At 46.6% G+C, this 12,967-nt stretch overlaps 1 protein-coding gene and 1 pseudogene across 4 annotated transcripts in view; one reads left to right on the forward strand and one right to left on the reverse strand.

The window, feature by feature from the left end:
- Nucleotides 1-5,140: 5,140 nt before the first annotated feature.
- On the reverse strand, nucleotides 5,141-5,229 carry LOC119622632 (U6 spliceosomal RNA; annotated as a pseudogene).
- Nucleotides 5,230-7,348: 2,119 nt separating this feature from the next.
- PHF20 (PHD finger protein 20) overlaps nucleotides 7,349-12,967 on the forward strand; it is a 188,225-nt gene continuing 182,606 nt past the window's right edge. For all 4 annotated transcript variants that reach the window (XM_037995037.2, XM_073009320.1, XM_037995040.2 and 1 more), the window contains exon 1: nucleotides 7,349-7,467. The gene's annotated coding sequence lies outside the window, so the exon portion shown is untranslated. The remainder of the gene's footprint in view (nucleotides 7,468-12,967) is intronic.

Here is a 12,967-nt window from a genome sequence, read left to right on the forward strand (position 1 = left end):
ATAGACGCAGGGTTTCACCATATTGGCCAGGATGGTCTAGATCTGTTGACCTTGTGATCCTCCTGCCTCGGCCTCCCAAAGTGCTGGGATTACAGGCGTGAGTCACCATGCCCAGCCTGTTACTCTTCTTTACCTTCCATTCTGTCTCATTTCCCTATCACTTCTGAGACTACCTGTGTGTATATGTATATCCATGAATAAATATAAATATTTCATGTACTTGAATTTATAATATTTTCTTTAACGTCTTGTCCTTTTTATGTGTTCAGAATATTTTCCACACAAGATCATCATGATAATTTCCAAGACTTCTCTTTTTATTTTATGTATTTATTTAAAAGACAAAGTCTGGCTTTTTAGCCCTGGCTAGAGTGCAGCGGCATGATCATAACTCCCTGCAACCTAGACCTTTCCTGCCCAAGCGATCCTCCCAACTCAGCCTCCCAAGTGGCTGGAACTACAGATGCACACCAATATGCCTGGCTAACTTTAATTTTTAAATTTTTAAATTATTTTTATTATTTAAATTTTTTATTTATTTACATATTTTTTTGAGGTGGAGTCTTGCTTTGTTGCTCAGACTGGAGTGCTGTGGTGTGATCTTGGCTCACTGCAACCTCCATCTCCTGGGTTCAAGAGATCCTCCCATCTAAGCCTCCCAAGTAGCTGGGACTACAGGTGTAAGCCACCACATCTGGCTAATTTTTGTATTTTTTTTGTGGACAGGGAGTTTCACCATGTTGCCCAGGCTGATCTTGAACTGCTGGGCTCTAGTGATCTGCCTGCCTCAGCCTCCCAAAGTGCTGGGATTATAGGCATGAGCCACCACACCTGGCCTTTTTAATTTTTTTTGTAGAGACAGGGTCTCAACATGTTGCCCATGCAGGTCTTGAACTCCTGGGCTCAAGTGATCCTCCAGCCTCGGCTTCCCAAACTGCTGAGCTCATAGGCAGAAAATTGAAAATCACCCACATGGCCATCAATAGGGGACGGATTAAGCAAATTATAGTATGTCCACACAAGGAATACTATGCAGCAGTAAAATAAAACAAAATAAAAAGGATATTATCTTTATTCCATTGTATAAAATATATTGTTGCGCTGGGCATGGTGTCTCATGCCTGTAATTCCAGCACTTTGGGAGGCCGAGGCAGGTGGTCAGGGGTTCGAGACCAGCCTGGCCAACATGGTAAAACCCCGTCTCTACTTAAAAAATACAAAAAAATATTAGCTGGGCATGGTGGCGCACACCTGTAATCCCAGCTACTCAGGAGGCTAAAGCAGGAGAATCACCTGAACCCAGGATCCAGAGTTTGTAGTGAGCTGAGATCATGCCAGTACACTCTGGTTTCAGCAAGAGAGCAAGACTCTGCCTCAAAAAACAAACAAACGAACAAAAATTTATGAAGTAGCCAGGTGTGATGGCAAGTGCCTGTAGTCCCAACTACTTGGGAAGCTGAGGTGGGAGAATTGCTTGAGTCCAGGAGTTTGAGGCTGCAGTGAGCCATGATTGTGCCACTGCACTCTACTGGGTGACAGAGCCAGACTGTCTCAAAATAACTAAGTAAGTAACTAAATAAATATAAGAAAATGTAGAGTATCTTTTTTTTCTTTTTTCTTTTGAGACAGAGTTTCTTTCCTGTTGCCCAGGCTGGAGTGCAATGGCGTGACCTCGGCTCACAGCAACCTCCACCTCTCCGATTCCAGCGATTCTCCTGCCTCAGCTTGTGGAGTAGCTGGGATTACAGGTATGCACCACCATGCCCAGCTAATTTTGTATTTTTAGTAGAGATGAGGTTTTTCCATGTTGGTCAGGCTAGTCTTGAACTCTCAACCTCAGTTGATCTGCCCGCCTTGGCCTCCCAAAGCACTGGGATTACAGGTGTGAGCCACCGTGCCCAGCTTAGAGTACCTTAAAAGTTTTGTCCAATGAGGACAGGCGCAGTGGCTCACGCCCGTAATCCCAGCACTTTGGGAGGCTGAGGCAGGCAGATCACGAGGTCAGGAGATCGAGACCATCCCAGCTAATACAATGAAACCCCATCTCTACTAAAAATACAAAAATTAGCTGGGCGTGGTGGTGGGCGCCTGTAGTTCCAGCTACTTGGGAGGCTGAGCCAGAAGAATGGCATGAACCCGGGAGGCGGATCACCCCACTGCACTCCAGCCTGGGCGACAGAGCGAGACTTCGTCTCTAAAAAAAAAAAGTTTTGTTTAATGAAAAAAGTAAGGTGAACAACAACATGAATAAATGTTCCTTTTGTGTTAAAGGATCAATATAAGAACTGTATTGAAGTTTGCTTATATATATGTAAAGAAATACTGATGGTGTGCACCTGTAGTCCCAGCTACTTGGGAGGCTGAGGCAGGAGAATGGCGTGAACCCGGGAGGTGGAGCTTTGCAGTGAGCCGAGATTGCCCCACTGCACTCCACCCTGGGCAACAGAGCAAGATCCTGACACAAAGGATTCATTAAAAAAGTGTCATGTTTACCAATTGGAACTGGACCAATGAGGGACAAGAATTTCAGGGAGACTTTGTATTGTACAACGTTTATGTAATTTCCAGTATTTGAACCACGTGACAGCATTAACTGTTTAAAATTAAATTACAAGAAGTTTGGAGACTGAAGTGGATTACCTGGATATTCCAAGACTGCTTATTTAATTTACCTCTTTATAACCTCCATTCCCTTAGTCCCAGAGGCTAAAATCCTCCCCCTTTCCCTTTATCTCTAGGCTTGTAAGAATTTTAACCCACAAGAAATATTTATTAGGTATGTTTAAGTTACAGGTAACAGTGACTGGAGTGCAATGGCGCGATCCCAGCTCATTGCAACTTCTGCCTCCTGGGTTCAAGCGATTCTCCTGCCTCAGCCTCCTGAGTCGCTGGGATTACAGGATGTGCCACCATGCCTGGCAATTTTTGTATTTTAGTAGAAATAGGGTTTCACCATGTTGGCCAGGCTGGTCTCGAACTCCTATCCTCAGGTGATCTGCCGGCCTCGGCCTCCCAAAGTGCTGAGAGTACAGGAGTGAGCCACCAAGCCTGACCCTTTTTTTTTTTTGAGACAGAGCCTGGCTCTGTCGCCCAAGCTAGAGTGCAGTGGCATGATGATCTCAGTTCACTGCAAGCTCTTCCTCCTGGGTTCAAGCAATTCTCCTGCCTCAGCGTCCCTAGTAGCTGAGATTACAGGCATGTACCACCACGCCCAGCTAATTTTTGTATTTAAGTAGAGATGGGGTTCCACCGTTTTGGCCAGGCTGGTCTTGAACTCCTGCCCTCAAGTGATCTGCCTGCCTTGGCCTCTCAGAGTGCTGGCATTACAGGCGTGAGCTTCTGTGCCTGGCCTTATCGGCCTTTTTAGTGACTAGGACAAGAATACAAAATGCTTTCCTCTCCTTCCTACTGCTCCCTCTCTCCTTGTAATCTTGCAAAATGCCAGAAGTAATTTGGAATTCCTAGTTAATTCTCCTCCCCCTCACCTGGAGAGCAGTTAAGGCCTGGGGAGTTCAGCAACTTTCCATGGAGCCCAGACTGGAGAGACCTCAGGCCAGGGCCAAGACAACCTGCTTCCCTTGGGCCTCTGGTGCCTTGTTGAGGTCTTGGACCTTTCAGATGCTACTGTGACTGTGGTTTCCGGCTTCCTGAGTTCTCACACTCAGCTTGGTGCTGCAGAGATGACACCCCAGTTCCTGCTTTTGGGGACTGACATGCTCAAGTTTGGTGATAACTCAGTACATGGGGTCTGTGAGATTTAGAGGGCTTACTTTTCTGTTTTAGTTTCCCTCTTTTCCCTTAACAGACTCACTGTAAGTGCTTGAGGGTTGCATAACGATAGAGTATAGAGGTTTGCTGGGTAGAGGTTGAGAAAGATCAGTTTCCTAATTGAATATTTTATCTCATGTTGGATCTTTAATTCTGCTTCTCTTTCTCTAGGAATATTTTGAATATGCTGAACCTAGTAAGAAAGAAAGTAGAAATGAATTCGTATAGAACTTTGTAGTTTAGTACATTTTCTCACATATTATTGAACTTAAACGTGACAATTCTGTGTTGGTATATATACATTATCCCATTGAGTGAAAAAAGTGAATATTGAAGAAAAGTGATGCCTACGGAGAGTGACAACTCTTCCACACAGATGGATGCTTTTGGTGCTACCCTATACTTTGTATGGATGCACACAGGGTTTCATTGTGGAGCTCTCAGTTTATGGGTTGGGACTACAGTTTTGAAATACAGTACTAGTAAGATGCTGGGGAGGATCTTAAGGCAGAAGGTAGATGCTACTAAGGAGTCAGTGAACTTTAGACCAAAATCTTGTAAACTGGAGCTCTTTGGCTAGCATTCCATTAATATTCAGTTCAGAAGAAGCTGGTAAGTCAAATTTCTGAAAGTTTTTCCATCAGAAAGAGCTTAACTCCCAAGGTACTTTTTTCATATCTGTATTCAGTTATTTTTCCCTGATCAGTGTCAGTCTCCTTCCAACCCCCACTTCCCATCTTGGGGATTACCCTTAGGAGCAGATCATTCCTCTCTTCTTTCCCTGGCAGGCTGGACTCATCCATGTGACCTGAGATTGGCCAATCGACAGTGGCTGCTGGCCAAGACTTTGCCTCTTGAGCGAGTGACTCAAAGACAAAGGGATACTAAGATTGAATCACAGCAGTGGTGTGCAGTGCTGCTGGGGGCAGCAGCTGTCGCTCTTTCTTGGTGGAGCTGTCCTTGTGCCTGTCTGTTTTCCAAGCCTGCACTCCTGTTGTAGCTCAGGGGCCCTTGTGACGTATTTCTCTTTTGCTTGCCATGATTACTTCACTAGTCTGTGAGCTCCTTGAGAGCGGGGCCTAAGTCTTATTGTGCTCTGAGTGTTTGCTGCCCATCTTGAATTTGATTCTAAAGTAAATGCTGGTTGAATAAGTAAAGAAACATGCTATATTTATACGGGGCTACAGAGTCTGGAGTTCTTGGCATTATTGTGGTTGTGGGGCAAAAAGTTCTTTGTGTGCTACCATAGCCACTGACATCTGAGCAATTTCATATTAATAAACATAAACCCAGAGGATCTTGGGAAGGCCCTTCCTGTATGTGAGCACTTACTTGACTGAGTGGCACTGATTCTCAAATTGCTGATTTTTTAAAAAGTATGAAATGTATCATGAATTTGCATGCTTATCCTTGTGCAGGGGTCATGTGAATCTTTTCTGTATTGTTGCAATTTTATTTTATTTTATTATTATTTTTTGAGATGGAATCTTGCTCTGTTGCCCAGGCTAGAGTGCAGTGGTGCTATCTCAGCTCACTGCAACCTCTGCCTCCAGGGTTCAAGTCATTCTCCTGCCTCAGCCTCTCAAGTAGCCAGGACTACAGGCATGCAACACCACGCCTGGCTAGCTTTTGTATTTTTAGTAGAGAGAGGGTTTCACCATGTTGGCCAGGCTGGTCTCGAACTCCTGATCTCAGGTAATCTGCCCATCTTGGCCTCCCAAAGTGCTGGAATTACAGGCGTGAGCCACCATGCCCAGCCATGTTACAATTTTAATAGAAGACATGTACTGCCCAAGCAAGTATAGCTGAAGCTTTTGTCCCTGGTTCCGCAGTATCTCTACCTAAGGGCTGCTCTTTGCCCTGACTACCTCCACTGAGGCAATACCCTCCTTAGTCTCCAGCCTGGTTTAAAAAGCACTTCTCAAGCTGGATTTGCTGGCTGAGGCCTGTAATTCCAGCATTTCTGGAGGCTGAGGCAGGAGGATCACTTGAGCCAAGGAGTTTGAGACCAGCCTGGGCAACAAAGTGAAACCCTGTCTCTAAAACAAAAACAAAAACAAAAACAAAAAACTGGGTCGGGCGCAGTGGCTCACGCCTGTAATCCCAGCACTTTAGGAGGCTGAGGTGGGCAGATTATGAGGTCAGGAGTTCAAGACCAGCCTCATCAAGATGGTGAAACCCCGTCTCTACTAAAAAAAAAAAATACAAAAAATTAGCTGGGTGTGGCGGCGTGCACCTGTAATTCCAGCTACTTCTGAGGCTGAGGCAGAGAATTGCTTGAACCCAGGAGGTGGAGGTTGCAGTAAGCCAAGATTGCACCACTGCACAGCCTGGGCTACAGAGTGAGACTCCGTCTCAAAAAAAAAAAAAAAAAAAAATTGGCTGAGCACGATGTTAATTCCAGCACTCTAGGAGGCCAAGGTCGGTGGACTGCTTGAGGCCAGGAATTCAAGACCAGTCTGGGCAACATGGTGAAACTGCATCTCTACAAAAAAATGCAAAAATTAGCCAGGCTTGGTGGTGCACACCTGTGGTCCCAGCTATCAGGGAGACTGAGGTGGGAGAATTGCTTGGGCCTAGGAGGTGGAGGTTATGATGAGCCGAGACTGAGCCACTGCACTCCAGCCTGGGTGACACACTGAGACCGTGTCAAAAAAAAAAAAAAAAAAAATTAGCCAGGCATGGTGGCATGGGCCTGCAGTCCCAGCTACTCAGAAGGTTGAGCTGGGGCCACAAGTGCGCACGTTCACGCCTGGCTAATTGTTGTATTTCTTGGAGGGAGGTGGGGGGGGGGGGTCTGGCTATGTTGCTCAGGCTGGACTTGAACTCGTGAGCTCAAGGGATCTACCCATCACAGCCTCTCAAAGTGTTGGAATTTCAGGCGTGAGCCACTGCTCCTGGCCTCATATTCTTTCGGGATGGCTTCAACTCCGACCTTCGTCCCCAGGCAAAATATAGCTCCTTATCCTTAGCAGCAATTGGAAACTTTTCTAGGTGTTAATGATAAAGTGGGGGAGAAAAAGAGTGCAAAGGCTCTGAGGTGAGAAGAACCTGGATTGTTGGCGGACTTGAAGGACGCTGAGAATGTGGGGGAGCTGGATGTGTGAGGACAAGAAAGCGGCAGGTCAGGTCCAGACTTTGAAGAGCCTGGTAGATACTCTAGGTGAAGAGTTAGATCTTAATTAGGAGTAGGGAGGGAAACGGGCTTTGAGCAGGGGATGGCGTTTTGAAAAGACCTCTCTGCCTGTGTACGAAGAATGGATTAGAACGGCGAAGAGTAATAGGGTGGAGACCACCGTCATCTTGGAGAGATGGTGGTCGCTTCGATGGAGAAGTGGGAAGCTTTGAGACACATTTAGGTGGCAAAATTAACGGGTGATGGATAGCGGCCATTTCCCGGCTTCCGAGATCTCAGTGATTACCAGTGAGTAGGGGCTTCGTGTTTCTGATAGGGCGCGGGCCTGTTTCCCGCGCGTCAGGGCAGTGGGCGTGGCCTGCGCAGGCGGTTGCCACGGTGATCGGCGGACAGGGAAGGGGGCGGGGCCGCTGGGACCTTACGTCACTCGGTGGTGGCGATGATGCGTCTGTGTGGGGGGCGGGGGATACGCTGGGCGCGTCCCGGGGGTCACGTGGTGTAGAGCACGCAGAGTCCTTCTGTCGGTTTGTCCTGGAGCGGCGCAGCCGGAGTGGGGCCGTGAGGTGAGCTCGCGGCGAGGCTCGGCGAGGCGAAGCCGGCTGGCCGGGGCCGGGTCGGGCCGGGCCCGCGCTGCGTGCGCGCCGTGAGGGCGGGGACGGCGACGGACGCCACGGCTGCTCCGGTCCCCTGCCCGGCCCCGCTCCCCGCCTGGCCCTGCTCGCCCAGCCTGGAGGGAGGCCCTGGGACTGCTGCTGAGAGCGTGGCGGGCGTGCGAGCGGTGCCCAATCCCCGGGGCTACCCTCAAGAGTGACGGCGGCTGCCGCCAATCAGCGCCGCCCGAGGGGGCTGGGCCGTGGGGTGCGGGCCCGGGGCGCGGAGCGGGCCGTGTTGGGGGTGCGGGTGAGCGCTAGGGACCGAGCCTGAGCTGTGTGGGCCCCTAGATCCTCATCAGCAGCCTCTGCTGTTGCCCTGTGCTTTGGGAATACGTTTTTTAAAATTGGCTTTTTTATGCTATTCCGGGGAGCACATTCCTTTCTCAAGACCCCAAATATGGGAGTGTCCCTTTTCTCTATAGTTTTGAAAACTGGGCGGCACACCCCTTTTCTTAAGCTCTAGCTCTGGAATTTTATCTAAATTTCTAAAGCCCCCCGCGAATTGAGGGTGTACACTCTTCCCTCAGCCCCCAAAGTGGAAGCACACTCCTTTTTTCGGGCCTCCAATCTGATTCTGCATTTCCGTTCCAATTTAGAGGTTCACCCTGTTATCAGGTCTTCAGATCTGGGGTCCATTAGCCAAAGTTTTGGGATACTTTCTTGTATCCCCACCACTCCAAAAAAGAATCCCCCTTTTCCAGGTCCCAAATCTGACAGCATGCCTTCAGGAATTTCTTACATTTAGGGGCCACTTCCTTTCCTCAGCCCTTCAAATCTGAGGTTGGGCCGAAAACGATGTCCAAATTCTGAAGTTTATGAGTACTTATTTCCAGTTTCACAAATAAGGGAATTCACTGCCTTCTCCCGAGACTGTATTCTTGGGGTTACACACTTTTCACGTGTTCCCCAAATCAAACTACCCTATTTTCTGAGAGAGACTCATTTTCATATCTGGGAGTATATTTCTTGTGCCCCTCAAATGTACGAGGTGAACCCCTTTTAGTTCTACAACTCTCAGAGTGCAGCCACTTTCCAGATGCTTCTTAAATTTGGGGGGCACACCTTTTTCTGAGTCCTCTCATTTCCAGGTGGCGAATGGTCTGTGGTTTTGAGCATGGCTTCCTACCCTTTTTAGCTTTTCTGTCATCCAAGACATTTTCATTCCTCAGTTTCCTTCCATTTTTGGAGCCACATTCCCCTTGAGGTGCTCTCCCAGTCTGGTCAGCGTACCCATTTCCTCTTCCTTCCTCTGGCGAGTGCGTATCTTTGTTCAGCACGGCACTTTTCTCTCTGCTCCTGCGGCCTTTTTTTCAGAGCACACTTCCCAGAGTCACGCCTCCTGAATTCTCCTCTCCCTCCAGGGAAGGATTCCTCTCCTAAAGGGCTACCTGCACATTGTTTTTCATAGGCCTATCTTTTATCTTTCCGCTAACAGGATCTCTTCTCTCTTGGCTTGCCCAATCCCCAAACATTTTTCTGGTTTCTGTCTTTCTCCGGAACTGTTCTGTTTATGTAGTGGCTATACAGATTTTCCTTGTGCTGGAGGTGGCCTCAAGTCTAGGAGCGCCTCAGCCCCCAGGGCTGGATTCAAAGTGGAAACCATTTCTTTGATTAATCACAGGACTCTGAATCCTCGTGGTGGTTTACTTCATAGAAGACCTAAGATTCTGTTTGGGTGCATACTGTTTTCTCCTTTGCTTTATCTCCTTGTGCTGGAAAACAAAAACAAACAAAACTCTCAGATTTCTCCAGCACTGCTTCTAGCCTGTAAGCTTCTTCCCTACATTGGCTTTATTACTATCTTTTATGAAGAAAATATGTCATTTGGAGGAATTCCTTGGATACTCTTTTTGTTCTTGTCCCTAGGGTGTCGGTGGGGAAATGGATATTTTTCTCTCCCAGTCATCCTCTTGTCAGTCTTCACCCCCAATCCTGACTTTAAAATCTGCAAATATCTGGGACCTCCTGTCTCTTAAAAGCCTCAATAGTTCTTTCTTTTGTGTTTCCCTCTGCCTTTACAGATCTTATTCAGGGCTTCTCAGCCTGAACCCCCAACCAGATTAATTTCTCCACAGCTGGAATTCCAAGTGCTTGGGGATAATGATACCTCTGACCTTTCTTCCTTTTGGGAAGTACTTGAGTGTACAACTGCATGAGGCCTCAGCAGGAGAGAGATTTTTAGGTCCAAGCAGCTATACCAGTAGGACAAGGCAGGAAAATACTACACTTTCAGGATCAAGCCCCTCTGACTCTCATTTGGAAACTGGATGTTTGCTAAGCACCTGCTTCTTAAGGATGCCGAGGGATTTAATCATATTCCCAGAAACCTGGAGAGATTAATGGGGCCTATGGAGAAGTGCTCTGAACTCAGTGTTGGGACTTGAATAAAATTAACCATTATCATGTTTTCAGAACAACTAAACTGTTTTATATTTCATGTGCATGAAAGCCCTAGAACTAAGTTGTGTTATTTCTAGAAATGAAATAGATCCCACAGTTAGATCATGTGACCATTAGTAAGTACCAAATTTATAAAAAACACTGGAGGTCTGTCTGAGCAGTAGCTAATAAAATATAGTATACTGAAAGTGAACAGGTACTTTGTCTCTTTCTTTGGCTGTTTGATACTTTATCTGTGTACTGCTGTACAGTGCACCCTTAAAGTATTCTACACCAGTGCTTCTCAAACTTGAATGTGCACATAAGTCACCCAGGGGTCTTGTTGAAATGCTGATTCTGATTTGGTAGATCTAGGACGGAACCTGGATGCATTTCTGATTTGCAGGTGATGCTGATGTTACTGAACTACACTTTTAGTAGTGAGGTTTCATACACAAAGACAAAGATTTCTCTGTGAAAATAGGAAGGTGGTGGTTAGCCTTATATATATATTTTTGTTTTATCTTTATCCAGATACACATCCCTTAAAAGTTTGTACAAGGCCATAGTCCCCTCTATTAGTTATACTCAATTAGTTATTCTAGCACATAGCTTTTTAACTAATGGCCAAAACTGGCTGGGTACAGTGGCTCATGCCTGTAATTCCAGCACTTTGGGAGCTGAGGCGGGCAGATCACGAGGTCAGGAGTTCGAGACCAGTCTGGCCAACACAGTGAAACCCCGTCTCTACTAAAAATACAAAAATTAGCTGGGCATGGTGGCAGGTGCCTGTAATCCCAGCTACTTGGGAGGCTGAGGCAGGAGACTAGCTTGAACCCGGGAGGTGGAGGTTGCAGTGAGCCAAGATCATACCACTGCACTCTATCCTGGGCCACAGAGCAAGATTCTGTCTGAAAAAAAAAAAAGGCTGAAACTTCTCCAGGAATTTTGTTTCTGTATATAAATATATGTTTTTTGGGTGGGGGGAAGTGGGGGGGGGGGGGACAGGGTCTCATTCTGTCACCCAAACTGGAGTGCAGTGGTGTGATCACAGCTTACTGCAGCCTCAACCTTCTGGGCTCAAGCGATCCTCCCCTCAGCCTCTTGAGTTTCAGGGACCACAGGCATGTGCCACCACACCTGGCTAATTTTAAATGTTCTGTAGAGACGAGATCTTGCCATTTTGCCCAGGTTGGTCTTGAACTTGTGGGATCAAGCAGTCCTCCACCTTAGCCTCCCAATGTGTTGGGATTATAGGTGTGAGCTGCCTTTCCTGGCTATTGTCAAATTTAAATGGTTACGTATTTCTTACTTGAACGTGAACATTATTATTGATATAGAATCATTCTAATAAATGCTGCATAGCCAGCTTGTCTCTCTGGTCCCTTACCTTTCATTCTATGATGAGTAGGGAGTCTTTGACACCCTAAATCAGCAGGGTCACAGGTGTTGGAATTTCCAAGGAGTCCTTCTTGGTTTTCTGGGTTCTGGAAATGGGCCAGGAAAAGCCAGGATAAAGGTAGGTGCCCCAATCTTGAGTGGAAGCTTCTGGCTTTCTCTAAATGGGTGCTCTAGAAAGGCAAATGCTGGGGAGAAAATGATATTCTTTGATGGTGATCATGCTTTATGATGATCTTTCTCCTTTTGTACCCACATGTCTAATCTATTCTAAGTCTCAAGTGGATTTTTCCTTTTTTCAAAAAAAATTTTTTTTGGAGACAAAGACTACCTCTGAAAGCGTTTTTCATTTCTAAGTGTGTTGGATCATCTGTACCTATTTCCCTGGCTGTCACCTGTCTGGCCCTCTTCCACATGATCCTGTTGCCAGCCCTAATCAGGGCAAACCTGAATGACTAGACTGTTTTGTGTCCCTGTCCTCTCCCAACCCCTATTCCTCACATGAATGTCAGATCCTATTCAGTAACGGATTTGATCTGGATTTGGCTCAAGTCCCAGCTCTTCCACTCACTGTGAGACCTCAGGCAAGTCACTTAATGCTATGGGCCTGCTTCTCCCCATTTGTAAAATGAGGGGCTGATGATCTGCAATGTCCACCTGGCTGAATCTTCGTCGCTACTTCACTTAGAAACCCAGTTGCCTGTGGAAGCTTGTTGCAGCAGATCTGATTTCTTTCATGTGTTCCCTTGGGCAGCCTGCCAGTTAGTCCCTTGTCCAAGTCACTTCTGCCACTATCTGTTTTCTAGCTGAGGCAGCCAGCTTGTTCTTAACCCAACTTCAGCATTCTTCTTGCCTCCATGTCTTCTTCCAGTTCCATGCTGTATTTCATTCAGAATTACCTGAAATCCTCAAAGAAATCTTCCTGAGTTCTCCATTCAATGTTAGTGACTTCCCTGCCTTACCAAGATGGAGTCTATACCTTATATACCCCGTATTTACTTGTCAGTTCTCTTATCTAATGTATACTTAAAAAGGGACTTCATTTCCTCCATACCACAGCTTTGTTTTTTGGTTTGAATTAGCAGGGCAAGTGGCATGAAATTTAAAGAGGAAGCAAGCAGGTTGTTTGCCTTTGGCTGGGATTTGGGGAAAATGAGATGTAATGTTTTGAGTCCCCAAGATCTCCTGTATCTGTGGGAATCAGTTGCCTGGTACATCTTCCTGGATTGTAAAGGTACTTAAACTCCCTTTCTGAAGTTTGAAAGTGTATCCTAAGTACAAATACCATTTGACAATTACTTGTAGTTAGGTGGGTGCAATGGCTTACGCCTGTAATCCCAACACTTTGGGAGGCCAAAGTGGGAGGATTGCTTGAATCCAGGAGTTCAAGACCAGCCTGGGCAATGAAGTGAGATTCCTGTCTCTACCAAAAAAAAAAAAAAAAAAAAAAGGTAGTCAGGCATGGTGGTGCGTGCTTGTAGTCCCAGCTCCTTGGGAGGCTGACCTGGGAGTTGAGAGGCTGCAGTGAGCTAGGATTATACCACTGCACTACAGCTGGGTGACAGCGCGAGACCCCGTTGCTTCCAAGTGCTCTTCTAGGAACACACAGCCACAAAACCCAGACAAAGAATTG

The sequence above is a fragment of the Chlorocebus sabaeus genome, chromosome 2, assembly GCF_047675955.1.
Source record: "Chlorocebus sabaeus isolate Y175 chromosome 2, mChlSab1.0.hap1, whole genome shotgun sequence".
NCBI classification, from domain to species: Eukaryota; Metazoa; Chordata; class Mammalia; order Primates; family Cercopithecidae; genus Chlorocebus; species Chlorocebus sabaeus.